The following is a 27,104-nucleotide window of genomic DNA, read 5'->3' on the forward strand; positions in this document are numbered from 1 at the left end:
ATTTTTAATTTTTTGAAGAACCTCCATATTATTTCTGTAGCAGCTGAACCAATATCCATTCCCAAAAACACTACACAAGGGTTCCCTTTTCTCCATATCCTCACCAACACTTGTTATCTCTTGCCTTTTTGATGATAGCCATTCTAACAGGTAGAAGGTGATATCTCAATGTGATTTTGATTTGCTTTGAAATGGTGAGTATTTGCATTTTTGTTTATATACTTTGTTTTTAGCGTAGTTACAGAGGCCCAGAAAAATTGAGCAGAAGGTACAGAGATTTCTCATATACCCCCCATTCTCACATGAGTACACAGCCTCCCCCAGTATCAGCATCCCCCACCAGAATGGTATATTTGCTACAAAGGTATATTTGTTACAATTGATGAACCTACATTGGTATAAAATCACTCCAATTCTGTGACTTCTTTTAGAGTTTACTCTTGGTGTTACGCATTCTATGGGTTTGGACAAATGTATATGACACGTATTTGCCTTTATAGTATCATACAAAGTAGTTTTACTGTTGGAAATGTCTTGTGTTTTGTCTGTTCATCTCTCTTCACTAACTCCTGGCAACCTCTGATCTTTTTAGTGTCTCCATAATTTTGCCTTTTCCAGAATGTCAAATAGTTGAAATTACACAATATGTTGCCTTTGCAGTTTGGCTTTCGTTTTCCTAAGCAATATGCCTTTAAGGTTTCTCCACATCTTCTCATGTGATAACTCATTCATTTTTAGTGATGAATAATATTCCATTGTCTCTATGTACCACAGTTCCTTTACCTGTTCACCTAGTAATGCACATGCTGATGTCTTCCAATATTTGGGAATTACGAATTAGCCTGACATAGACATTTATGTGCAGCTTTTAGTATGGACACAATTGTCAATTCTTTTGAGTAAATACCAAGAAGACCAATTGTTGGATCCTATGATAACGGTATATTTTGTTTTGTGAGAAATCATCAAACTGTCTTCACAAGTGTTTGTACCATTTTGCATTTCCTCCAGCAATGAATGAGAGTTCATGGTCCTCCACATTTTTGCCAGCGTTTGGAGTCATTGCTCTAGATTTTTAAGTATTCACATCTTAATGCTTATGTAATGCTATTTCATTTATTGTTGTTGTTGTTGTTGTTATTTTAAACCTATACGTTAATTTTTATTTAAATTTTTATAATTGTTTTTCTAAATCTCAGTTATAGAAAAGAGCATTGTGGTAAGGGAAGAATATTTAATTTTTGTTAAATGTGTTTTAATGAGAACCATTAAAAATTCTGGGACATCTGGGTGGCTCAGTCGGTTAAGTGTCCAACTTTGGCTCAGGTCATTGTCTCACGGTTCAGGGGTTCAAGCTCTGCGTCGGGCTCTGTGCTGAACAGCTCGGAGGCTGGAGAACTTCAGATTTTGTGACTCCCTCTCTCTCTGCCCCTTTCCTGCTCATGCTCTGTCTCTGTCTATGTCTCTCTCTCTCTCTCAAAAATAAACATTAAAAATACTAAAAAAATAATTCCTTGGTCATTTAGTTAGCATACTTAAGTAATAATTGTACAAATATTTTAGCTGCATGAGTTCATATATATATTATTCATTGTTTTAATTTGCATTTTCCCTGTGATATATGCCGTGGAGCATCTTTTCATATGCTTATTTGTCATGTCTGTATCTTCTTTGGTGAAGTGTCTGTTAAGGGGCGTGGCCCACTTTTTAAAATTGCGTTGTTTTATTATCGTTGAGTTTTAAGATTTTTTCATATATTTTGAATAATAATTCTTTACCCAAATTTTTTTTTGCAATTTTTTTTTAAATTTGTGGTTTGTCTTTTCATTTTCTAAGTGTTTTTCACAAGCAAAGGTTTTTGATTGCTTTTGTTTTTGTTTTAATAAAGTCCAGCTTATAGCTTATCAATTGGTCTATGTCTGGTTTTTGTTTGTTTGTTTGCATGTGGATGTCCACTTGTCCCAGCACCATTTGTTGAAAAGACTCTTCGCTTCATTGTATTGCCTTTGCTTCTTTGTCGAGGATCTGTTGACTATATTTCTGTGGATCTCTTTCTGGGCTCTCTATTCTGTTCCACTGACCTATTTGTGTATTCTTTCACAGTATCTCACTCTCTTGATTACAGCAGTTTTATAATTTGTCTTGAAGTCAGATAGAACCAGTCTCAGGCTCTGTTACTTTTAACCACCTGTTAAATTGTATTAGGAAGGGAGTGACTGGTGGCACAGGACAAAGCCTGTTTGGAATTCTGTCTCTCTCTCTTTCCCTCTCTCAAAATAAATAAATAAATAAATAAATACATTTAAATTGTACTGGGAGGTAGAGTGGCAATAAATTAATAAGGAGGGTATATGGGTTAGATGAAGGTTCTGGTCTTAGACAATTTAGAAATGAAGCTCAGCTCTGCTCCTTACTGATACTATGAGTTTAGGTATAGGCAAACCACTTAATGAGTTTAAACTTTAGCTTTTTTTTCATACTTAAAATTGGAATAATTGAAGAGTGTACCCCTTGCATTGTGAAATTAAATAAAATTGTTGATTTGCAGTGTTTTGTAAAGATATACCCCAAGTCAAGGTGAGGTATATCATTATTCTCAGTGGCAGCAATATTTTTTTTTCAGTTTATTTATCTATTTTGAGAGAGTGAGAGAGAGAGAGAGAATTCCAAGCAGATATCTAACTCATGAACCATGATATAATGACCTGAACCAAAGTTGAAACTTACCCAACTGAGCCAGCCAGGCACTTCTCAGTGACAGCAGTTTATTACTATCATTAGTATTGATGAGGCATTGACTTTATTGTTCACCCACTCTGGACTTTACTATATAATATACAGCTACATAGTATATTGTAAGTATGCAATCTAAACACACCCAAAAAAGCACTTGGCACAAGCAAGCTCTCGAAAATGTTAAAGAATTGGATAATTGGAAATCAATCTCTCTGACATTCAGTTTCCTTTTCTGTAGGAATCATGAAAATAATACCTACCTTTCAATGCTCTTGTCAGGATGAAATCAGATTATATATTTAGCGGCCCAGGATATCATAAGGACCAAACAAATTACATCATCATTATTATATTATTTTTGAGAAGTGTTTTAACTACAGAACTGGAAATATGTTCACTGTGTTTGTCATATTTCAAACTATATATTTGAGAAAATTGGATGTTACATTTTGTTTATTTTTGCCAGTTTTTGTTTAATGTACTGATATGTTCTTTCTAATGAAAGCTAGCTTAGAAGTACGAAAGAAAAAAAAAAAAGAAAAAGAAAAACAGAACTGGTCCATTTGAAGTAGTGGGGACTAAGGGTTCCTCATACTGGACCCATTCTTTACCCCTCCCATCAAAATGTCCTTGAAGTGTCTCTGTAGAAAACAATTGGAAAACCAATGATCTTATCCAACCCTCTCAATTCACACAGAAAGGCAGAAAGTGAATTTCCTTCTTCAAAGTTGTAGAGGAAGTTAAAGATAGAGCAGAAATAAAATCCGAGATTCTAGATTTCTGGTTTATGCTTTCCCTAAGGCGTGTGCATCACATTGGGCTTGACAGTGACATTGCAGTATATGATTTGCATCACACATTCCCAGGAGGCAGGGGTAGTGGCATTTATTTTGCTGTTGCAAGTGCATTGGGCAATTAATACATAGTTTATGCTGCTCCATTCACTCCTTTCATGGCTGGGATTTATTGACTGGTAGACGTTTGGTTTTATTTTGTGAAATACAAATTTAATTCATACTTTGGATTATTATTAGAATACTCTCCAAGTTAGCGAAATTTGAAAGTTTCACAGATCAGTATTCTAAAGGGCCATGCCACAGAGCCAAAATTATGAAAGACATGTTCCTAATTCTTTTAACTACAATGAGTATGATTGAAAACATATTCATTTTTAAAAAATACAGGAAACAAGATTTTCAAGGGCTTTTCAGTAATAATAAGTTGGCATTTAAAACTTTTTTTTTTTTTTTTTGAGAGGGGTGGTGCCTGGGAGGCTTAGTTGAGTAAGCATTGGACTCTTGATTTCAGCTCAAGTCATGATCACATTGTTTGTGGAATTGAGCCCCCCGTGTTCGGTTCTGTGATGGCGGCCTGGAGGATGCTTGGCATTCTCCCTCTCGCCATCTGTACATCCCCTGCTCACTCTCTCTCTCTCTCTTTCAAAACAGATAAATAAAAATTTTTCAAAAATGAAGTGGGAAGGATTGATTTTTAAAAAAAAAATTAAAAAAAAGAATTTTTATTTATTTATTTTTTTGGTGTTTTAATATAGTAACAAAGCACTTATCCACCGTTCAAGGAAATGGCAATACCATTCTGGTTAGCATGATATATACTTACTATTAAATCTCAAAAATATAATTTGGGGGTTTGATGATCAGCATAGAGAATATAGTCAACAGTATTATAAGAGCATTGTTTGATGACAGACAATAGCGTCACTTGTGGTAAGCATAGCCTGACATATAGAGTTGTGCAACCACTAGGTCGGAGACCTGAAAGTAATGTAACATTGTGTGTTAACTGTATATCAATCTAAAAAAATTCAAAAGTAAAGGTTTAATCGTTGTCATGCCGATAGCTTAAAGGTGTTAATAAACCAATCTTCACTGTTTACCTTTTCGTTTGGTCCACAAAAATGGAATGCAATGGTAGACTTCTAAATGTATTAGTTAATAAAAATGGAAATAAGTGTGCCAATGTGAGAAGTGTTAGGAGTGGGTTCCCCTGAAATATCACCGAAATGACTTGATGAGTTACTGCTTACTGTGGTAAGGGTAATAATTCCCTCCATAAAGTTATAGTGATATTTATTTTAGTGATAAAGGATATTTATAAGATTTTGAAACCTGCTTTCAGATGACACTTTAATTCAGAGACTTCTTTAGGTTTCCATAGAGTCATAATGTAATAGTTCAAGATAGGTGAGCAGAGTGAGGTGAGAAATTTGAGGCAAAATGGTCAAACCTTTGGGGCATAACTTGCATTTTGATCCTTTCTACTGAAGAGCTGATGGGTTTTGTAGGTAGTTTCTAAAATAAATAATAATTATCTGTTCCCTTTATTTTCCTGGGCAAAGGTCTCCCAGAGTGGGAAGGTCATAATGATGAAGAAGGTGAATAATAAAAATCACTTTCATAAGAACAGGAAGCCGTGTTGATTTAGATGTTTTGATTTCCAGTGGATTCACACATAAGAGAGATAAAAGAGAGATAAAGTCAGAAATTGCATATTCTGGCAAATGTTGGATTATAGTATAAGGGTTTTAGTTTCTACCACAAAATCAATTTATATGTATTTTAAAAAGTTTTCCCAGGTCTTGCAATCTTCAACTTAATTGTTTAAAAATCCATGCTCTGGGGGCGCCTGGGTGGCGCAGTCGGTTAAGCGTCCGACTTCAGCCAGGTCACGATCTCGCGGTCCGTGAGTTCGAGCCCCGCGTCGGGCTCTGGGCTGATGGCTCAGAGCCTGGAGCCTGTTTCCGATTCTGTGTCTCCCTGTCTCTCTGCCCCTCCCCCGTTCATGCTCTGTCTCTCTCTGTCCCAAAAATAAATAAACGTTGAAAAAAAAATTAAAAAAAAATAAAAATCCATGCTCTGGAACCTCGAGATTACTTGTTCAATGGCATTCTCATTGCCTCAAAGAGTTAATGACTTAATCACACATAATTTACACCGTGTTCCTTCATGTACCCCAGGGTGGCTTTGCCTCCAGCCAAAGGTACTAGATAAAGGGTCCGCAGAGAGACTTCCCCTTAATGCTCCATCGTCTGCCCATATTCCTTATCTAATCTTTTCTCTCTTCAATGAATTATTTCATTCATTCAACAAATAACGACCAGGTTCCTAGTATGAACAGACAGTTCAGCAGTCCCTGGGGACCGAGAAAAGAAAGAAGAACCCACAGTTTTGAAGTTTCATTCTGTCTGACTGGGAAAAAAAGAAAATGAACAGTTAACATTGTAATCACCATGAGTGATTTGAAGGAAAATGCAGGCTGGGGCCCAAAAGAGTCTATAGTAAGGGAAGCAAACCTAGTGTGGTCAGGGTGGTTTAGGAACGAGTCTTTGAGGGGGTGGAGTTTAAACATGGAGTTTCACGATGAGTGAGATTTAGCCAGGTATCATGGCAATGGGAGGGAGAAGGCAGAGGAAATATCAGGTACAGAACAAAAATTTTTTTATTCATTAATTTGGCATTAATTTAACACTATATTTCAAGTCTATCACTTTTATAGGCATGTCAATGTAGTAGTAAAAAGAAAAAAAAAAGAAAAAAAGAAAAATAGGCCCGCTATCACACAATGGAGGAGAAGATTATACCAGTTATGAAGTTCCAAGATAGAGAAGAACATAGTAACGGTTATGGAGCTTGAAAAAACATGCGTGGCTTAAGATAAGAAACAGTATAGAAGGACAAGTTACCAATGAGGCTGGGGATAGACAAGGTTAGATTATCCAGGACCCTTCTCTAAACTGTGTCAAGTAATTCAAACTTTTCTGAAAGGTAATGGGAAGTCACAGGAGAATTTTAAGTGTACATATAGTTGTATGCTCTTTAAAACAGGAGCTCTAGATAGAGGTAGAAATCCTTAAATGGCTTTATATGTATGCTGGGGGTGAAGAAGTAAATAGATGAGAGTGGATGGTTAAGAATCAGGTTTGTGATTGTCAGAAAAGGAAACTCGGATAAACAAGAATTGAAGATAGATTGTGTGCTGTGGTACTAGATTGGGGCCTAAGATATCAGTATGAACTCATGAATAGTTTTGGACATGCACACACACACACACACACATAGATATAGAAGCAATTATAGATATCTTTGTAAACATAGGTTAGTATACATATATTATCTAGTTCTGTCTGTTAAGACCTAGAAACAAAGGATACCTCATTAGCAAGCACAGCACTCAGAACCCAAATCTCGGTTTCTGAATGATATCCATTGATTAAAAAAAAAAAAATCAGTCTTTGAACTAATGGCTTATTTTAAGATTGAGGCAGGGAAAATGTGAGATAAGCAACAATGTTCTAAAAGACATTTGATGACATGTCTTCATGTCATAGGAACCAAATTGAAAGAGCTACCAATGACGAAAATTTGGACAATTTGAACAACAAACTAAATGCAATGTGGACTATAACTTCGCACAAAAACAATAATATTCTAGCCTATACTGATTAATTACATAAGTAACTGAATAAGTAAATAAATGTATAAAAGACAAGTTTTCTTACAGAAGAATTCCAAAAATATATATAGGTAAATACTCCAAGAATTGGGGGTTATTTCACCACTGCAGTCCCATGACCCCTGAAAGTATACTCGACTCAATGGCTCAGTTTCAGAATATAAAATAGAAAAAGAAAAAAATCTGTAGACTTTCAGTGGGGAAACCTGGCAAAAACTCTCCTAAACAAGAAATGAAGAGAAACATCATTAGGGATGTCATGTGAATATCATCTACCTGCTGAATGACGTGATAACAAAGACACCTCAACTCTACAGTAATCTTTTCAAAACCCCATAACCTGAGTCTAGTGAGAAAAAAATATATATACATATTAGATAAACCCAGTTTGGGAGCTATTCTAGAGGATACCTAGACAGTACAATTCAAGACTGTCAAGGTCACGAAGAACAAGGAAATGCTGTGGGTTTTGGGGAGACATAAGCACTAAACGAAATGCAGTACCCTGGTGCTATAGACTAAATATTTGAATATCCCAAAATGCATTATTTGAAACCTAATCTCTAATGTGATGGTTTTTGGAGATGAGACTTTTGGGAGCTGATTAGGCCATGAAGTGAAGACCCCATGAACAGTATTAGTGTCTTTATAAAATAGATTCCAGAGAGCTCCGTCACCCTCTTTCACCATGCAAGGACACAATCAGAAGGCAGACATCTATGAACCAGGAAAGAGACCCCTGCCATACACAGAACCTGCTGGTACTTTAATCTTGGACTCCCCAGCCTCCAGAACTGTTAGAAACACATGCAGTTTATTTTTTTTTTTAATTTTTTTTCAACGTTTTTTATTTATTTTTGGAACAGAGAGAGACAGAGCATGAACGGGGGAGGGGCAGAGAGAGAGGGAGACACAGAATCGGAAACAGGCTCCAGGCTCCGAGCCATCAGGCTCGCCATCAGCCCAGAGCCTGACGCGGGGCTCGAACTCACGGACCGCGAGATCGTGACCTGGCTGAAGTCGGACGCTTAACCGACTGCGCCACCCAGGCGCCCCTGAAACACATGCAGTTTAAATACCCCTAGTCCACTCTGGGCTGATGGCTCAGAGCCTGGAGCCTGTTTCCGATTCTGTGTCTCCCTCTCTCTCTGCCTCTCCCCCGTTCATGCTCTGTCTCTCTCTGTCCCAAAAATAAATAAACGTTGAAAAAAAAATTAATAAATACCCCTAGTCCAGGGTATTTTTGTTACAACAACTCAAACAGACTAAAACATCTGGGTTATATCAAGGAACAGGAAACAAAAAAATCATCCATGAAAAAAAAATGATGAAATCCAAATGAAGTCTGGAATTTAGTCCATTTCTTCTTTCTATACCAATGTCAGTGTCCTAGTTTTGACAAAAATACTAGAGTGATATTAACAGTGGGAGAAATTGGGTAAGGGCTTTGCAGAAATTCCTTGTATTTCAACTCTCCTGTAAATCTAAAGTTATTCCAAAATAAAAAAAAAATTGAAATACAAATAAATAAAAGGCAGCCTCACACCGGCCAAGATCCGGACACTATACCTCAGCCATGGGCATGTCTTCGTTTAGCTGCTGAGTATCCATGGAGAGGTGTTCAAATACTACAAGTTAATTATATTTCAGTATATATTGACTCTGAAAATGTTACTTGGATTTTTTTTTACTCTAGTGGGCCAGAAAACACTCCAAAAAATAATTTGTGGGGTTTTACCCAGTTGGTTTAGAATAATTGCCCCCAAAAATAATAATTTCAAGAAATAAATGAAATCAAGCATGTTACCAGAAAACTATTAAAGGACAGAGGAAATATTATATTTGACAAGTCGACATTAAGCATCTTTTATTTTTTTGTAGATCTCTGTAGATGTCAGCAGTGAACATTATTAGAGAATGTAACGAATTATTATTTTAACATAAAAGACATTCAAAATTATTTATTTCTTGGTGACTTTTAAGACGCAGCTATTTTTGGAATGTTTTTAACAACAGCAGGACCATAACTACACAGCATGACTATGTGCAACTGTCCTCTGACTTCTTCCTAATGGATTTCTTCATTTTTTCCCACTGAGACCTGTGTGACATTGTGCTCATGGCTCAGTAATGAGCCAAGAGCTTGTGCTATTCCACAGAATATTTGTTTTCAGAAGTGACTCCTGATTGGTCAGAAGCCGAGGAGAGAGAATATTCTGTCAAGGTATTTTGCATCCTTTCATTAAGCTCTTCCCGAGCATGAGTATCCCCAAGTCCATTCTATTTCAGAGTTCTGCATTGCTGGAGACTCATTATGACAAAACTTCCCTCAGGGACCTGCATCATCTTCTAATTTCTCTATTCACTGCAGTGCACTAAGTTTTCTGAGCCTTAAGAACGATGATCTCTGGTCCTTGCCTTTATTTTAGTTCATCTTTTTAATTAATAGGTCATTTTAATTATTCTAATTTGTAGTTATTTTTCTCATAGTCCTTCCTCCATAACTATGCCTAATAATACAATTGTTTTTTGGGTGCCTTCCTTCCGGGACAGGTCATTTTGCAAGCCCTGAATAGATGTCCCTGACTTTTGCTTTTCTCTCTCTCACATGCTCTGATTAAATGCTGTGTCTAACTCTCTCTCCCATTCTCCCCAGGAAAAACCTTTTTTCTCCAGGAATTCTGGTTGGCCAGAGTGCCTGACATTCATTAAAATCAGAATTTGGGTTTTTGTTTGTTTGTTTGTTTTTTGTTTTTTTTTTTTACTTCTTGGTAAAATAAAACACTGTATAAAAAATAGGAACCAACTAACCAAAAATATAATTTTCAGGAAAAAAAACCCATAAATATCTACATTTATTTTTCCTAATGCTATCGTTCTTAATTTCATTTGGGTTTGTCCTGCTTCTGTTTGTTACAGAGGTATATTTCAAGAGTCCTTCATTAGATCCTTCCCGAAATTGTTCAAGTACCTTTTACAGTTTTATTTTCAGATCTCATATTTCATTTCTATGCGTTTTTCAACATTACGGCAATATCATTTTCGTTTTTCTTTGTTTATTTTGTTTCTTGAACAAAAGGAAAGGCTTTGCATATCTATTATGTCCAACTCATTGCCTAACACAGCTCAGTGAATATTGGAAACGATAAATTTTAATTGCTTGAAACTCAGCTAGCTAATTATGTACATATTTGCTGTTTTTGCCTTTTAGGTACATGGTAACATCATATCAGAAATTTGCTAAGAAAGTGGCTTCAGATCTACATCTATATCTATTCATTTTAAGATATTTACAACTATAATGTATAACTAGAAAATTGGAAATTTTCTCAGTTGCCCATAAAGTTACCACCCAGCGATCTACTGAAAATCACCTGAATAAAAATGTACAATGTTAATATACTATGTATATAGCATATTATATTATAATAAATAATTAAATTATATATGTAATATATACATATATAATTTGCTAAAATATATATATATATAATTTTCTTTCTTCTTAATATAATATTATGAATAAAGAAAATAACTGCCATGAAATTATTTTCTTAAAACATAATTTAAATATTATACCAAAATTCATTTACAAAACCATTATTATTGGAATTTACGTACTTTACATGTATATTTGCACTCAACTCTGATTATTTCCTTAGAAACAATGTTTTAAAGTGTAATTGTTGGGCAATGGTATGTAAATGTGTGAAAATTGTACTATTTTGCTTTCTTATTGAAACTATAAGGTGGTGGGACACTTGGGTGGCTCAGTCGGTTAAGCATCCAACTATGACTCAGGTAATGATCACATGGTTTGTGAGTTTGAGCCCCGCGTCGGACTCTGGGCTGACATCTCAGAACCTGGAACCTGCTTCAGATTTTGTGTCTCCCTCTATCTCTCTGCCTCTCACCTCTTTGCTCTCTGTCTCTCTCTCTCTCAAAAATAAACATTAAAAAAAAAAAACTATAAGGTGGTATCTTTAGTTGTTGGAAGTTCACTAATTTTCTCTTACTAATAAGGTAGAATATTTTTGTGATATTTTATAATGTATTCTTTATACATACCCCACTTACATTTTAAGTTTGGATTTAACAATTATTTCAAGTACTTAATCCTTTAATAACATCAACCTCTTATCCACATGTTTTCAACATTCTATCAGTTTATTTCTCATTTGTTTGCTTGCACATTAACCTTATTTACAATGTGATATGAGACTCAGAAGTTTAAAGGTTTCATAGTCAAGGGGCGCCTGGGTGGCTCAGTCAGTTAAGTATCAGACTCTTGATTTCAACTCAGGTCATGATCTCATGGCTTGTGTGTTTGAGCCCTGGATGGGACTGTGAACTGACAGCATGGAACTTTCTTGATATTCTCTCTCTCTCTCTCTCTCTCTCTCTCTCTCTCTTCCCCCACCCCCACTTGTGTGTGTGTGTGTGTGTTTTCCTTTTCTCTCTCTCAAAATAAATAAATAAACATTTGAAAAATAAATGTGGGGTGCCTGGGTGGCTCAGTCAGTTACGCGTCCAACTTTGGCTCAGGTCATGATCCCATGGTTTGTGGGTTTGAGCCCCACATGGGGCTCTGTGCTGACATCTCAGAGCCTGGATCCTGCTTCAGATTCTTTGCATCCCTCTCTCTCTGCCCCTCCCCAACTAGCACTCTGTCTGTCTCTGTCTTTCAAGAAATAAAATCAAAACTATTAAAAAAAATAAATGTTTCATAGGTTGATACATATTTACTTTTGCAACATTTCCATTTTATTATTTATTTTTTCTCATTTTATTTATTTGAGAGAGAGAGAGAGAGAGAGAGAGAGAACATGAGCCAGAGAGAAGACAGAGGGACAGAGAGCCCACTGTGGGGCTCAATGCCACCACCCTGGGATCATGACCTGAGCAGATCAAAAGTCAGACACTCAACTGACTGAACCACCTAGGTGCCCCTCCATTTTATTCTTATAAAGACTTTCTCTTAACATAATAATATATATTTTTCCACATTGTTTTTCACTTCTTTTAAACAACTTGATATATTTGAAGTCTATTTTGTTGTGTGGTGGGTGGTACTTATGTAAATACGTTCTTTTTCAAATAGTAAATCATTTTTCCTAAAGCCATTTATTGAATTATCTTTTTGCAACTGACATTTGGCCTTTGTTTACCATATTCCAAAAAGCATTATTTCAACTACTATTGTAGCTAATAGAGGAAAAAAAAAGTTCAACATTAACTTGTATTTTCCAGATTTAATCTTTGCTAATGTATAAGTCAAAAGTTGTAGTATAAGTTTCTTTATTATTTCTCAATTTTTATTCTTTACAGAAACCACTATTATTGTTTTTGTGTTTTTGGTTTTAATCAAGACATGGACCAAGGTCTTTGTTCGCTCAGAGACCTACTTAATATTATATTAAATATGGCACAACAAGGTTTATTGGCATAAATATCCTATATAAATCTGCCAAACACTAGATTCCGTAGATGTTTTAAAACCACAACAGAAATAAAAGGACATCATTTTTGTAACATACTAACAATAAGGGAATAACCATATAAAGAAAATCCAAGTATTTGCTTTCACAGTGAAATTTCCAGAATTAATTAATTAATTTTTATCATTAAGTCACTGCAGAAAAGAATAAAAATGGGGGATAAAGATGCTTGGAGAACAAAGAAACAAACAAAATCATTAACCAGAATCTAATAACGTTTTCAGGGTTATTATTAATATTAGTTTAATGTTATTCTATGGAAGAATATTGTTACAAGTGGAATTTTGTACAAGAGCAGAGGCTGGAAAATAATCAACTTTCATTTTAGAAAGAAATTATACAAGAAGATACAAAGCTCAATCTTTAGAATCTCTCGCAATTTCTCAATCTTTCTCTCTCTGCCTCGATTTCTCAGTGTCTATGTTTCTCTCTCTTTCTCTCTGTGTTTCATTTAGGGCATTAAGTAGGGCTTATAATTTCAACATAAGTCAATTTTCATGTCTCTCTAACCAGTATACTACTAAAGTTACATTTCATTGCTGTCATAGCAATAAGGGTTTAAGTTAGTTTCTAACCCAGAGAAGTCTGTGTTAAAGACTGTCTAACAATAAGTAAAATAGAAATCACTAAGAGTTTTTCTCTTTTAGGAATCTGAAATCGAATACAATTTCATTTCATTACAAATTTTAATAAATCAATCCATTTTATATGATATCTATGTCTATCCAGGAATGTGAAATTATTCTATCATTTTACATAGTTCAAATCCCATTGCTAATTGAAATTATTAGAAAACTTGATTTCATTTTTTCCATTGTTGAATCTCTACTCTGCCCATGACACCAGATACTGGATCACACATCATCTTCATTCGGAGTAGGTCTGATGGAAAATGTATTATTTTTGGTATTTTGAGAATTGACAAAACGATCTCAGATTGGCCTGTTAACAGCCCGTAACCAAGATAAATGCATAGATAAGCAAAATCACATCAACATATCTTGTGATAAAAGAACCTTAATAATCAAGTATTGCTTATATCAGACAAACTAATTTTCTTTCAGAAAATTTACAGTTTGTCGCCTACATATTTTCCTCCCCATTGATTTTGTATAGCCTCTTTTTCACAGGTAGGTATTTTCAATATGATTTTATTACTCAAATTCATTAACCTGACAGAAACATTTCAAATTAAAGAATTTTTCAATCAATATGTTCCAGTCCACTGAAAACTACTTTGGCCATTTTAACTTGATATTTTATATGCTTAGAATGAAAACAACTGTGTATAAGAAAACCTATACGGATCCACTTGCAAAAAAACATGTATCTAGCTCTCTAATCGAAGTATTAAAAACTATAGGAAAAAGACAGTATAAGTCATGGTCTGGCATTTAGCAAACAAACATAGACGCCTCTCTTGTGGATTAGGATTTGATATTTGCATTGACTTGTTTTTATAGCTCAGACATCTTTAGATAGAATCCTTAAATATTTTTGTATCATCTTGATAAATTTATTGTGAATATATCCTGTGGAATCAAAGCTAGTACACATTTTGGGATATATGTAAGGTACTATTTTTTTGTCATTTTGTTTAATCGTGATTGAACATACTTTCATACTTCAAGTATTTAGATTTGGGGGTTTGAAAGGACTTCTGCTATGTTTTACTATATTAAGCTATTTTCCTAGGCAGCGCTATTAAGCCCTTTGCAACCTAACGATTGATTTCTTATGCTGGTTGAAAGGTTTCGGTGTTAATTTGTCATTCTCTTTAGTTCCCAGTCTGAGGTGCAAGCCAGGATCCAGTACACAATAGAATCTCATTCAACTGAAATTCACCACGATTTCCTGTGTATTTTGCCAGATAGAGTGTCTGCTTTGCTTCCTGATTCACTGAGAAATTGCAAGTTTCTTTTCCAGGGATTTTTGCCTTGAACTCTAGATGAGATACTTAGACCATGATAATAAACATCCACTACTTCATCTGGATTCTCTCTGGCTCAATTGCATTGAGCAACATGGAACTTAAAATAAGAATGGGTCTGCCATATACTGTGGATGTGGTTTTGTATCCCCTTGGGTAACTTCCCCTCTTATTGGACTTATTTCTCAACTTTTCTTAGTTGATATCATACTAGACCCTGTTTTCCACCACTTTTCACTAACACCTAACCTGAGTTTGCCTAAAATAAATACTGGCTCACACAGACAAAAATAAATAAATAAATAAATAAATGTTGTGTAGTCTATATCAAATGCCATTATTACATGTATACACCTGGCAACCGACACAGATCCATGTAACTGGCTGTCATTTTAAACATCTGTGATCTTAAAATACCTAATAGTGAATCGGTTAATACCTTCTCACTCTCCTTCTTAAGTTACATGTTTTACCACGCTTTTATAATTTTTGTCAAACAGTCATTGCAATAATATGAACTTGGTTTGAAATGGTTAAACAGAGACATGAAAGATATTTTGTAAAGATATCTGAAGTTGGGATGCCTGGGTGCCTCCGTTGGTTAAGCATCCGACTCTTGATTTCAGCTCAGGTCATGATCTCATGGTCATGGGATCGAGCCCTGCATTGGGCTCCGTGCTGTGCGTGGAGCCTGCTTGGTATCCTCTCTCCCTCTATCTCTCTCTGCTCCCACCCTGCTTCCGCTCTCTCTCTCTCTCTCACTCTCAAAAATAAATAAATACGTAGTTTTTAAAAAAGAAGTTAAAAAAGTTAAAAGTCAGTCAGAGAAGCCGGGAAGTGTGCAAAAGAGATCATGATTTTCTAGGGAACAGATTCTCAACATGATGTGGCTGTGTGGAATGTGGGCTCAGTGTTGACAGTCTCATTGTTCACGAGAAATCAGATATCTGCATTTCACACATGCTGTACCTTTTAAAACTTTTAAAAATATGTAATAATTTAATTTTTAAAAATGATGAGCAAATTTTATTTATGGCCACAATTTTTATCTTGGCCTGACAGTGAGCAAGCAACATCTGGGTTTAAGTAACCAAAACTAACTTGACGATAGATTATTTTTATTGAAATAGATAATTTTAACCCGTAAAGGATTCTATGTTCCCATAGAGGATTTCTAAGTTACATCCACCTGCACGGAGTCACTTACCATACTTATGAATATATTTACTCAATATGTATTTATTAAATATTTTAACATGTATACTTACAGAGACCCAAATGTTCAAATATCCAAACAACTAGTCTTGAGGAATCTAAACCACAAATTATTACCCACTATATCCTCAGCTGCTCATTAGGCAGTAGTAAATATTTTAGGAACTAGGTATTATCGAATCCACATTGCTGGAAACCGATCTTCATCTAGTCATGATAATGAGCAATAATTTGAGATTAAAATGAAACAATAGGCATCAAATCTCAAAGAAGAGAATAAAGCAGGTTGCTTCAGAGAAGCACATAAGAGCTAACAGAAGACGGTTTCTTTTCTTCCATAAGAGACTCTATTAGCAACAGGGCTATGCGGTAACAAAAAAGTACCACCAGAAATCCAGACACTGTGAGAATTTGATCAAATATAGAAAGTAGTCCAGACAACGTGTATGGTTAGAAATAATGTGACTGAATAAATCAGGAAAGTTGGCAGTGAAGAAGCATAGATAAAAGAGAAAATTAATTTCCTCACGGAGCTCTCCAGGAATCCCCTGCAGTCATTTACAAATCGTCACATTACACAACCATCTCTCAACCTGACTTTCCCCACCAGCTTTCTCTGCAGTTCCTTTTCTGTGTGTCAGTAAACTTCTCAAAATAATTGCCTGTGGTTTCCAGTTCCAATTTTATTTTTCCATTTCTTTATTAAGTCCCTTTCATTCAAGCTTTCATCCCTAACATTTCACAGGAACATTATTGTCCATTTCATAATTAATAGCTACCTAAATAAAACAGGCACTTATTATCTTTCATCTAATTTGACCTGTTGGTTGTTGTTGATAGAAGTTGTTCACCCTCTCTTAAATATACTTTATTTGACTTCTGAGACAGCAGCCATTCTTATTGTCCATTTCTATTTCTATTTCTCAATTTCCCTTGCTCAATACTTCACTTTCCCAAATCTGCTAATTATTGGACTGTCTTAGGGTACATTTGGAAGGACTTTTTTTCTTCTCTTCACTCAAATTGCTCACTTATTGTTATAATATAGCTTGGTGGCCTTTAATAATGCCCATATATTTGTAATAACTCTCAAACTTGTGTCTCCATTCAAGACTTCTGTATGCAATTCCAGATTCATCTGCCTGAAAGTCTACCCTAAATCTCTATTTAAATGTCCAAGAGACATCTCAAATTTTTAATGTTCAAAATTAATTTGATCTTTCCTCTCAAACATACTGCATTTTCAGTTTTTCCATCTCAGTAGGTGAATCTCCACCCTTCAAGTTGACCTACCCAAAACACTGATGTCATCTTTGATTGAACCTTTTCTTATATGAACCCTGGATACTCCATTGGGAAACTTAGTAGATTCTCTCTACATAGTTCCAGAATGCACTCTATTCTCTTTACTCAACTGTTATGACTCTGATTTGAGCCACTCTTACTTCCACTGTGATGCCCTTGATGGACTCCCCTGTATCTCTTACTTAGATCACTGCAACAACCTCCCTACTTGTGTCCTTGTTCCAACACTGGCCACTGAAAATTGCTCTCAACAAAGCAGACAGAGTGAAAATCTTTTAGGTCACCTCACCTGTCTTTACAGAACTTTTCAATGACACCTTATTTAAAGCCAAGTAAAAGACAAGGCTCTTGCAACAACCCACAAGGCCCTTCATGATTCTGGCCTCTCTGACTTTATATCTACTCTCCTCATTGGTGGACCTATTTCAGGTACACTGCCTTCCTTGCTGTTCCTGGAACATGTCAGGCAGACTACAAACCTTTGGGTCTTCCTACTGACTTTCCCCTTTGATTGGAATACTTTCACCTTTAGATATTCATGTGGTGAGCTTCCTCACATCCTTCAAGACCTCACGTAATGGACAAGTCTTTAACTAGCCTTCTCTGACACCTTGATTATCATTTCAACCATTGCCACAGCTTCACAGTCCTCCTGATCCCCTACCCTTTCTCATTTCTTTCCATAGTACTCGTCAGTTTCTGTATATGTGATTCAATTTTCTCATGTTTATTCCATGCCTCCCTCTGCGAGTACATAAACTCCATGGAGAAAAGGATTTATTTATTTTTCCTCTCTGTTGTACTCCAAGCCCCATATAGGATATTCAGGAACCATTTGTTATATAAATAAATCAAAACACACAAAAGATGGGGGAAAAAGTGAAAAGTTAGAAAACATGGAGGATTGACTTAGAAGGTGCAGGTTATATGTAAATAGATTTCCAGAAATAGACTTGAAAAATAATACAAAGGAAAAAATACCCAAAACACAACAGGATAAATTTACCCATAATAAAAAATAAAAAAAAAAATAAAGAAAGAAAAGAAAAAAAAAAGAAAAGAAACATAGACACAAACGTTCAGAATGAAAGTGGATACTAACTGTAGTCTTCTTATACACAGTAATGGAACATACAGGATATTTTATTGTTTCTAAAATTCAATACCTAATGGTCACTTTTGATATATAATGGCTTGATCTGAAAAAAAATGTGCTGAGATAAAATATTTTCAATGGGAAATTGCAGTAAGTTTTCTGATGAAAAGTAATTTTCCTTTTTAAAATACAATATATACTGATTTATACTGTGGTTCAGTTTGAAAAGAGCTCTGGGACACCTGGTTGGCTGACTCTGTTAAGCACTGACTCTTGGTTTCGACTCAGGTTGTGATCTCACGGTTTGTGTGTTTGAGCCCCATGTTGGTTTCAGAGCTCACAGCACAGAGACTGCTTTGGATTCTCTCTCTCCCTCTCTCTCTGCCCCTCCTTGGCTCCCTCTCTCTCTCTCTCAAAATAAATAAATAAACTTAAAAAAGAGTTCATATAAAACTATAATATGAAAAGTGAATTGGAGGAGATAAAGCATATATGAATGAATCAAGCTAATAATTAGTATTATGCCTCAAGTACACATATTGAATATGAATAGTTAGTATTTTATTTAATGAATTATATTCTATTTAAAATTAATTAAAACCAAACATTGTACAAATAATTAAGAATTATTTTTTTATTAAATTTGGAGGATTCTTTAATTTGCTAATTGGAATTAATTTTTTCTTTCCTAGTCTACAATTAGAACTTTTGCTTATGCTGGCTATACGATACATAGCAACCAATATATTAATTGTAGACATTTCACCTACAATACTATGGATACTTAGAATTTGTATTTCATAAAAGATTTTATGAAATATTTATTCTCAAAGCAATCAATAAGAGATATCAGGAAAGAACTGGAGCATTGAACAGATGAGAAATAAAAGTCAGGGAAACAAGCTTCCAAAGTTGATGGATCTAGCACATTGCTACACCGTTAGATCAAGACTAATACTTATGTTCTCTGTACCTAGATTAATTCTTATATTCTTTGACCAATTTTTGTACATATTTTTATTATCTCACCTAACTGGGGAATAGCAAGTTAATAAAATATGAAATATATTCTTCTCGGGGCGCCTGGGTGGCTCAGTCAGTTAAGCGTCTGACTTCAGCTCAGGTCATGATCTCATGGTTCGTGAGTTTGAGCCCTGCGTCGGGCTCTGCGCTGACAGCTAGAGCCTGGAGCCTGCTTCAGATTCTTTGTCTCCCTCTCTCCGCCCCTCCCCTGCTCGTGCTCTGTCTTTCTCTGTCTCTCAAAAACAAATAAATTCACTCTTCTGTGGATCCTGAGAAACTCAACAGGAACCCATGGGGGAGGGGAAGGAAAAAAAAAAAAAAAGAGGTTAGAGTGGGAGAGAGCCAAAGCATAAGAGACTGTTAAAAACTGAGAACAAACTGAGGGTTGATGGGGGGAGGGAGGGAGGGGAGGGTGGGTGATGGGTATTGAGGAGGGCATCTTTTGGGATGAGCACTGGGTGTTGTATGGAAACCAATTTGACAATAAATTTCATATATTAAAAAAAATAATAAAAAATAAAAATAAAAAAGTTAGCATAAAAAAAAGAAATTTTTCTTCCTTGAGAGCTTAGTAAAAATTATTTATAAAACAAAAAAAAAATTAAAAAAAGAAATATATTTTTCTCATGCCCCATCTTTCTCAATATAATCCAATTATTTGTGATTAACATTTCAACCAAAATACCATTTTGCTAGAGTGATAAGAGAGTTGCTGTGAACAACAGAGATTCAGGTAAGTAAAAATTAAGTGGTTAGGAATTTCATGATTTTGTGCTCTACATTAAAAGCAATAATCCATATATTGCAATGTAAAGGAAAGAACATAGTTCAGAACTATGTATTTGAAAGCGATCCAGTATCACATAGGGACTTCTGCTAATGCTGCTACAATAATTTTACTAGTTTTAATAAATTATTCCTTGATATATTAACTACTTCTTAAAGTCTGAAAGAATTATGCTTTTTGGTTCATGTTTCTCAAAATACAGATGAACTTAAAAAACTTTAAAAAGCTGAGTACTTAAGGATATACTTTGGAATAAAGTTTCAATGAGTTCCTTTAAAAAAAATTTTTTAATGTCTATTTAGTTTTGAGACAAAGACAAAGTGTGAGTTGGGGAGGGGCAGAGAGAGAGGGAGACACAGAATCCAAAGCAGACCCCAGGCTCTGAGCTGTCAGCACAGATCCAGATGCCGGGCTCCAAGTCATGAACCATGAGATCACGACTGGAGCCAAAGTGGGACACCTAATTGACTGAGCCACCAAAGTACCCCAGAATTTCAATGAATTTCTTAAGTGATACTTATCCTGGCAGACTACCCCCCTTGTAAGACTGGTGTTTGGAAATGTAGACCTTTTAGATTCCTTATTCTAATTTCAAAATGAATACAGAATTAGAAAGCACAGAATTCTCTGTGCTAGATACTATATGAGAAATTCATAAAAAATATGATTGATATTTTCAGTAGCTTTAAATATTTATACATAGGTAGACATTAGACTTTATCATGAACTAGTAATGAAATAATTTCAGCTATATTAAAACATATCTATGTACTTATAAATTTTGAAATGGTAGCTTGGGGTAGAATAAGTCGCTTAGAGACATAGATAGAATGGACTGTCTCAGTCCATCTGGGCTGCTACAACAAAACACTGTAACTGGCTTAAGCAATAAAAATTTATTTCTCCCAGTTCTAGAGAATTGGAAGTCCAAGATCAAGACAAATATAAAGCAAATATTAAGTATATATATAAACCATATAGTAATGTAATTAAAAATCAGGTAAATTAATAGAAAATGTCAGTAAACCTATGTTGTTGTTGTTGTTGTTGTTGTTTTAATTCCAAGTCTATTTCAAGTAAGTCTATATACGATAATGCTATACACTGAATTTTTTCTAAATTTATGCCATTTTCTACTTGGATGATATTCATCTCTCACACGGGATATTTGGTTCCCATGGGCGGGTCTTACTTCAATTAAGGAATGGTTGTTGTCCTTAAATTTTGGCTTTCAGGCCCAACGTTTCTAGTCAGTGTCTTGCTACAATGAACCATTGTGTCTTTAAAACAAATAAAAGTGATGTGATCTAATCTAAGCTTGAAGAGACCCATAAAATCCTATAACTTTTAATCCTTTCAGGTCACAATAATTAAGACTTACGCTAGTCTGACTTGGTCCAGTGACAGAACCAAAATTACTTAAGGAAGGGAGAGGAAAACATGCACTTATATGCTTTCCATAAATTACGATTTATGAAAAATTAATTTATCGAAAAGTAATTGTCTTACTTGAGAGTTCTGATGAGGTTCAAGCAATAGCTTGAGAGTATGTTCTTCGGTGAGAACCTGGAGTGTTTATATTTTCTTACCCTGGTTAAGAACGGACCCAATTCCACTGGAAAATACATAACAAGTATAATGACTGGCATTGTCTTAATGTGACTCAAATAAGCTTAATTATATTTTTAACCAAATAGAAAGCCAATTACTCAGAGAAAATTTATAAAAATTTTCAAATTGATAAATTTTCTGCAATATGGTGCTCTAGTCTATTTCACTATTTCTGGAAGCATAAGGCATGGAGGTAGGCATTCTTATCAGAGAAGTATATAAATAAGTATAATTCATCTATATCTCTAAAGTAACACTAAAATAAGATCAATTAATATTTAAAATTAAGTTCTCCTGCCACCAATATCCCATAACTTTGTGTGACATTGTCTTCAACATACAACTTTCAATACACAACAGATAATTATTTTGTCTATGAAAGGTCCATTAGTTAACTAAAATATTTTAAAATTTTCTGCTCACAGTGGATTTTTGTTCTTTTCTCAATACCACTTCAGCCTCACTTTTTTCTCCATCACACTATTTTCTTTCCTGTGTGTGTGTGTGTCTGCGTATGTGTGTGTGTGTGCGTGTGTGTGTGAGAGAGAGCTTTTCTTTACTAGCTCAAGTCCTTTTAAGTCTCCTGTGAGAACCCAATCCTCAATATGTAACCTAATTCCTAACTTTCTCCTAATCACACCAAAGTGAAATTTTACTAATTCAAAATCACTGAAAAATGTTAAAAGTTCCATGATATGGAAGTAAATTATTTTCCCATAATTCTACCAGAAAAATATAGACTAAGTTGTGGGAAAGGTGACTGTTCATTAATAAGATGCTCCACAATTTTCTGTTTCCCACATAACCTGGTTATCTTTTTCAATCATTCAGTTCAAATTAACCCTTCTAATCTTATAACTACCTGACGGGTGAGTTGATACGTGTACTAAATTCCAAACCATGCCTGGCACTCAATAAGCATTTATTATATTTAATTTCCTTATCAATTGAGAGCGCTCTGATTTTTATAAGATATATTAATTCTCTAAGATATTTATTAAATGTATTTCCTGTGCACAGCCATGACTTAATAGCTGGGGATTCAGTGAAACACAAAAATACATCTTTCTCTTAAAAGAGCTTAAGAGTAATATACTCACAAAACCTAAAGTAGCATACAGCATTCCTACGTGATATATCATATAAAATCCATGTAAGGATAATTAGGTCAAAGTTGCCTAGGGATTTACAGAAGAAATTTTCTTCAATCAATAACAGTTTCACATGGAAAAGTATAGTCTTTCATGGAAAATATTTATGGGAAATTATATAAATATATTTTTAAAATGTACTATCAAGCACACCATGTATTCTTTATGCTATGTGTCTCTTCCTTATCCAAAAGAACTTCCACATACTTTAATTATATAAATTCTGGGAGCATTGATGTAGAGATAGTGCCACATGCCATTTTGAGCTTTCAAACCAAATTTTTAGGCCATGATTTGTGTTTTGTTTCTCTTGTCTTACACGATGCACACTGCCATTACCCAGTGCTACATTAATAATAAGGAGACAACACTTCACTCGTGCAGAATCCTTTTCCTTAGCTATATCTTTCAGGTAATACTTTATCTATTTTTCCATTGATATCTGGGGATTTATGTACCTTATTCCACAGCACATTGATTGGAGAATAAATTCCTGCAATATATTTCTTTTCCATGACTTTGTTATATATCTATATTTCAGGCCAAATGTTACTGTCATATTTTTAGTGCTTTTACCACACAAACTATAGATAATCCAATCAGGCCAAGCAACATAATTCATTTCTTACTCTACTAAAAATACATATGCTTAAAAATCTGTTTTTGAAAACTTAATATTTAACGTGTGCCTTCAGTTTTTAAGACACTTTCTTTTGCTGAAATTTGTAGAGAAAAACAAAAGCTAACCTTGAAAAAACCATTGTTGTTACTACTTATATTCAGAACCCATAGTCTGACACAACACTGGAAAATACACTTGGTAAAATCAATGAGTTGTTAGAATATATCCAATAAAAATTTTCAATGTAGGGCTACGCATCCAAAAGTTTCCATGATATCCATTCCGTGAGTTCCTCTGTACGGGATTTACCAGTACATCTTCAATTCTTAGAACAACATCTAATAGAAAGTTGTTTTAAAATATTGTTAAATTAATCCAATCAAGTGACACTAACTACTGTTAAGATACTTTGCTCCTATATTAAAATACATGTGATATGTTTTTTATTTTTATATCATAGTGATCATTCAGCTAAAGCATTTCCTTTAGGAAAAGCAAGCACTACCTACTCAAAATAAAAAAAAAAATAGTAATAATAAAGGAAATGTGATTTCATTTCAACAGTAACATGATCAATGGGAAAGCAGTTATGTTATCTTGGTGGAGTTATGTTGGGCACAGCTATGCATTGCATAGTATTAAGGCCAAGTTTATGCTGGAGATGCATGCAATAGAAACCTATGAATGAATGTTCCAGCCATTTTAAAAATTACTTCAAAGGGGTTAAGGATACGTGAAATAGATAAAGAGGATTAAGAGCACACTTACCATGATGAGTACTGAATAATGTATAGAATTGTTGAATCATTATATTGTACCCCTGAAACTAACTAAATGCAATTTTAGATAGGTATCCATTATGGATGCTTGCTGTCTTACACATGAAAAGACTCCCCAGAAAGAAAATGTAGATGATATAAGAATAATTTTTTGTAGTAATAAAGTTAGATGGTTCAATTGAAAATTTTAGATGGTTATGACTATGGATCATTATTGTAATTTATCTGAATTGATTCGAAGACTTTCATAAAGAATATTAATATGTTATGCATTTAATGATCACAAATTTATGAAAGATAGAAAATTACCTAGACTTAGTACGGCATAATCAAATGGTGACTATGAAGTTTTATTAAAAAGTCAAGCATTTCAACATTCAGACATTTTCTTGGGCCATTGGGTATATTTGATAATTGTAGCATTTTACAGTGACTCAAGACTTCCACTTTATTATTTCAAAGCTATTAAGGATATTCCAATAAATTCAGACTTCCTTACAACAAAATTATAAGAATTAAATAGCCCCATATAGATTTGGATCCTTGAAACATCTTCTTTCTAAAGCTTCTCAAATCCACTTGCTGTATCTCAAATTCCCATATGCCAATCGGAATATCTGATAGCACTACCTTCAAGCCATGTATGAAGTAGCAAATCAGTTTTTCAGTGCATTAACAGATTTATAATGTATAAACAAATCCTCATGTTTTTATGTTTTAACTCCTAGTGTTCCACTGTTGGTCTTGAGAGTTAGATGTACAGTGAATACAACCAACTTTGACTCACATCTTTTTGTACCACTTAATAATAATGTTTAGAAACATCATAGCCTAAAAAAAAAAAAGGAAAGAAAGAAATATCACATCCTAAAATAGATTAATGATACAAAAAACAAATGTGTAGAGGTGCCTGGGTAGTGCAGTCAGTTAAGTGTCCCACTCTTGATTCATGACTCAGGCCAGGTCATGATTTGGTGGTTCCTGAGATCTGACACCGTACGTCAGGCACGATTGGGTTTCTCTCTCCTTCTCTCTCTGTCCCTCCCCTGATCATGCACACTCACTCTCTTGAAAATAATAAATAAATAAACTTTCTAGAAATAAAAAATAAAAATGAATATATATATAAGGCAAAATGTATAATATATACTGATATATAATGCTTGAAAATATATATATATATATATACATGTATATACATATATACATATATATATACATGTATACACACACACACACACATATATATATATATATACATATATATATATATAAGAATTTGAGGAATTGATAGAGTCCTACAATGTCCACTTTGCTGTACCTGGCATCAGTGGTCCATGGTCTTGGCATAAGGACAACAAACATCACATTCAATAGGCTTCTTCCATCTGTAAGTAATAAAGCTCACTTAGCATTAAAAATGCAGAAAAAAAGGGGCGCTTGGGTGGCTCAGTCAGTTAAGCGTCTGACTCTTGATGTCAGCTCAAGTCTTGATGTCAGTTGAAGCCCTACTTAGGGCTCTGATTTGGGCACAAAGCCTACTTAAAAAGAAAAAAATAAAAAACAGAACAAGAATCTATACACAGGTCATGTTCCAAACATGCTAGGTACAGTATTTTATGTCTAAATAATTCTGCCCTTGGCACCTACGTTGACATTAAAGAGTAGGCTGAATGTTTGAGGAAAACCTCAATTCAGACAAACCATCACATATTATACATTAGACCCTTCAGACATTCATGATCAACTCTCATTCTCCTGGTTCTCCTGAATTCCATCAGTACTGGTTGCTCTTTACTCGATAAGCATGCTCCTAAGCACCAAGTCTTGGTGCTTGGTCTGGTACATATGGCTCAGCCATGTTTTGAGATTGTTGTAGAACAATATCTTGAATCATATGTTCCAGGAGAATTTACCAAGACAAATGTTCAGGTACCGCCCCCCAAACTAGAGGAAAGGCCATAGAACCAGCTGGCAACACTTTTCTTCCAATGCAAATAGTAACTTAGGTTATCTAAACATGGGGTAGTTGAATAAAGGAAAGCCACTAAAATGTTTTTCTATTAACCAGACATTTGTTGAGGATGCAAATTTAAAATTAGTATTTCCTATATTAATATTATGAAATATACTAATTGAATATGGACACAGAGATCAGAACATAATCATTCAAACAGTTTGGAATTCATGTTTAAGTGGCTGGTGGGAAGTCTGTTAAATGAATGGACTTTTTTAAAACCTCACCTCTGAGCACTATAATAGCATCAAGTTCCTTAAGCAGAGTACAGTTAGATCTCCTTCTCATTTTAATTTTCTAATTATGTTTTAAGTGAATGCATTTTGTAGATACTTTATGATTTGTAGCCTCTTAATTGATGAGATATTTAATGGTTGACCTTTCTAATATCACCTTCTTTTTTCTGAATCTTAATCAGATTAGAAAGTACTAACTGAAACTCCTAATATCTGGGTTGTGGAAATAAAGAAGATGCTACTTTTTTCTATCTTTTACTCTTTTAAAAAAACTTTTGCTAAAGTAGTAAGAAAAGTAGGATCCTTGTGTAAAAGTACTTGGCAATATTAGAGCAAAAATAAATGTTTAAATGCACAGTCTAATTTGCTTTTGTCGAATAAATGGCTATTTCTGAATAGATTTGTGTATTCATATTTTTAAATTTTTATATAACGTGTGAAAAATCTACATGCTTAAATTCCTAAAGTCTAATGTATTAGTCTACATTTTTTAAATTGGCTATTTAAATATTTAATTGCCTGATCTTTTAATTTGCCTTTATTAATTTTTATTATGCCATAAAATTTTTAAAAAGTATAACAGAAAAAGTATTGGTGGTTATATTTCAAATGTTTAAATTAGGCT

This window comes from Lynx rufus, unplaced genomic scaffold (genome assembly GCF_022079265.1).
Source record: "Lynx rufus isolate CCGP_SWC_20201006 ecotype Redwood Valley unplaced genomic scaffold, mLynRuf1.p SCAF_3, whole genome shotgun sequence".
Classification (NCBI taxonomy): domain Eukaryota; kingdom Metazoa; phylum Chordata; class Mammalia; order Carnivora; family Felidae; genus Lynx; species Lynx rufus.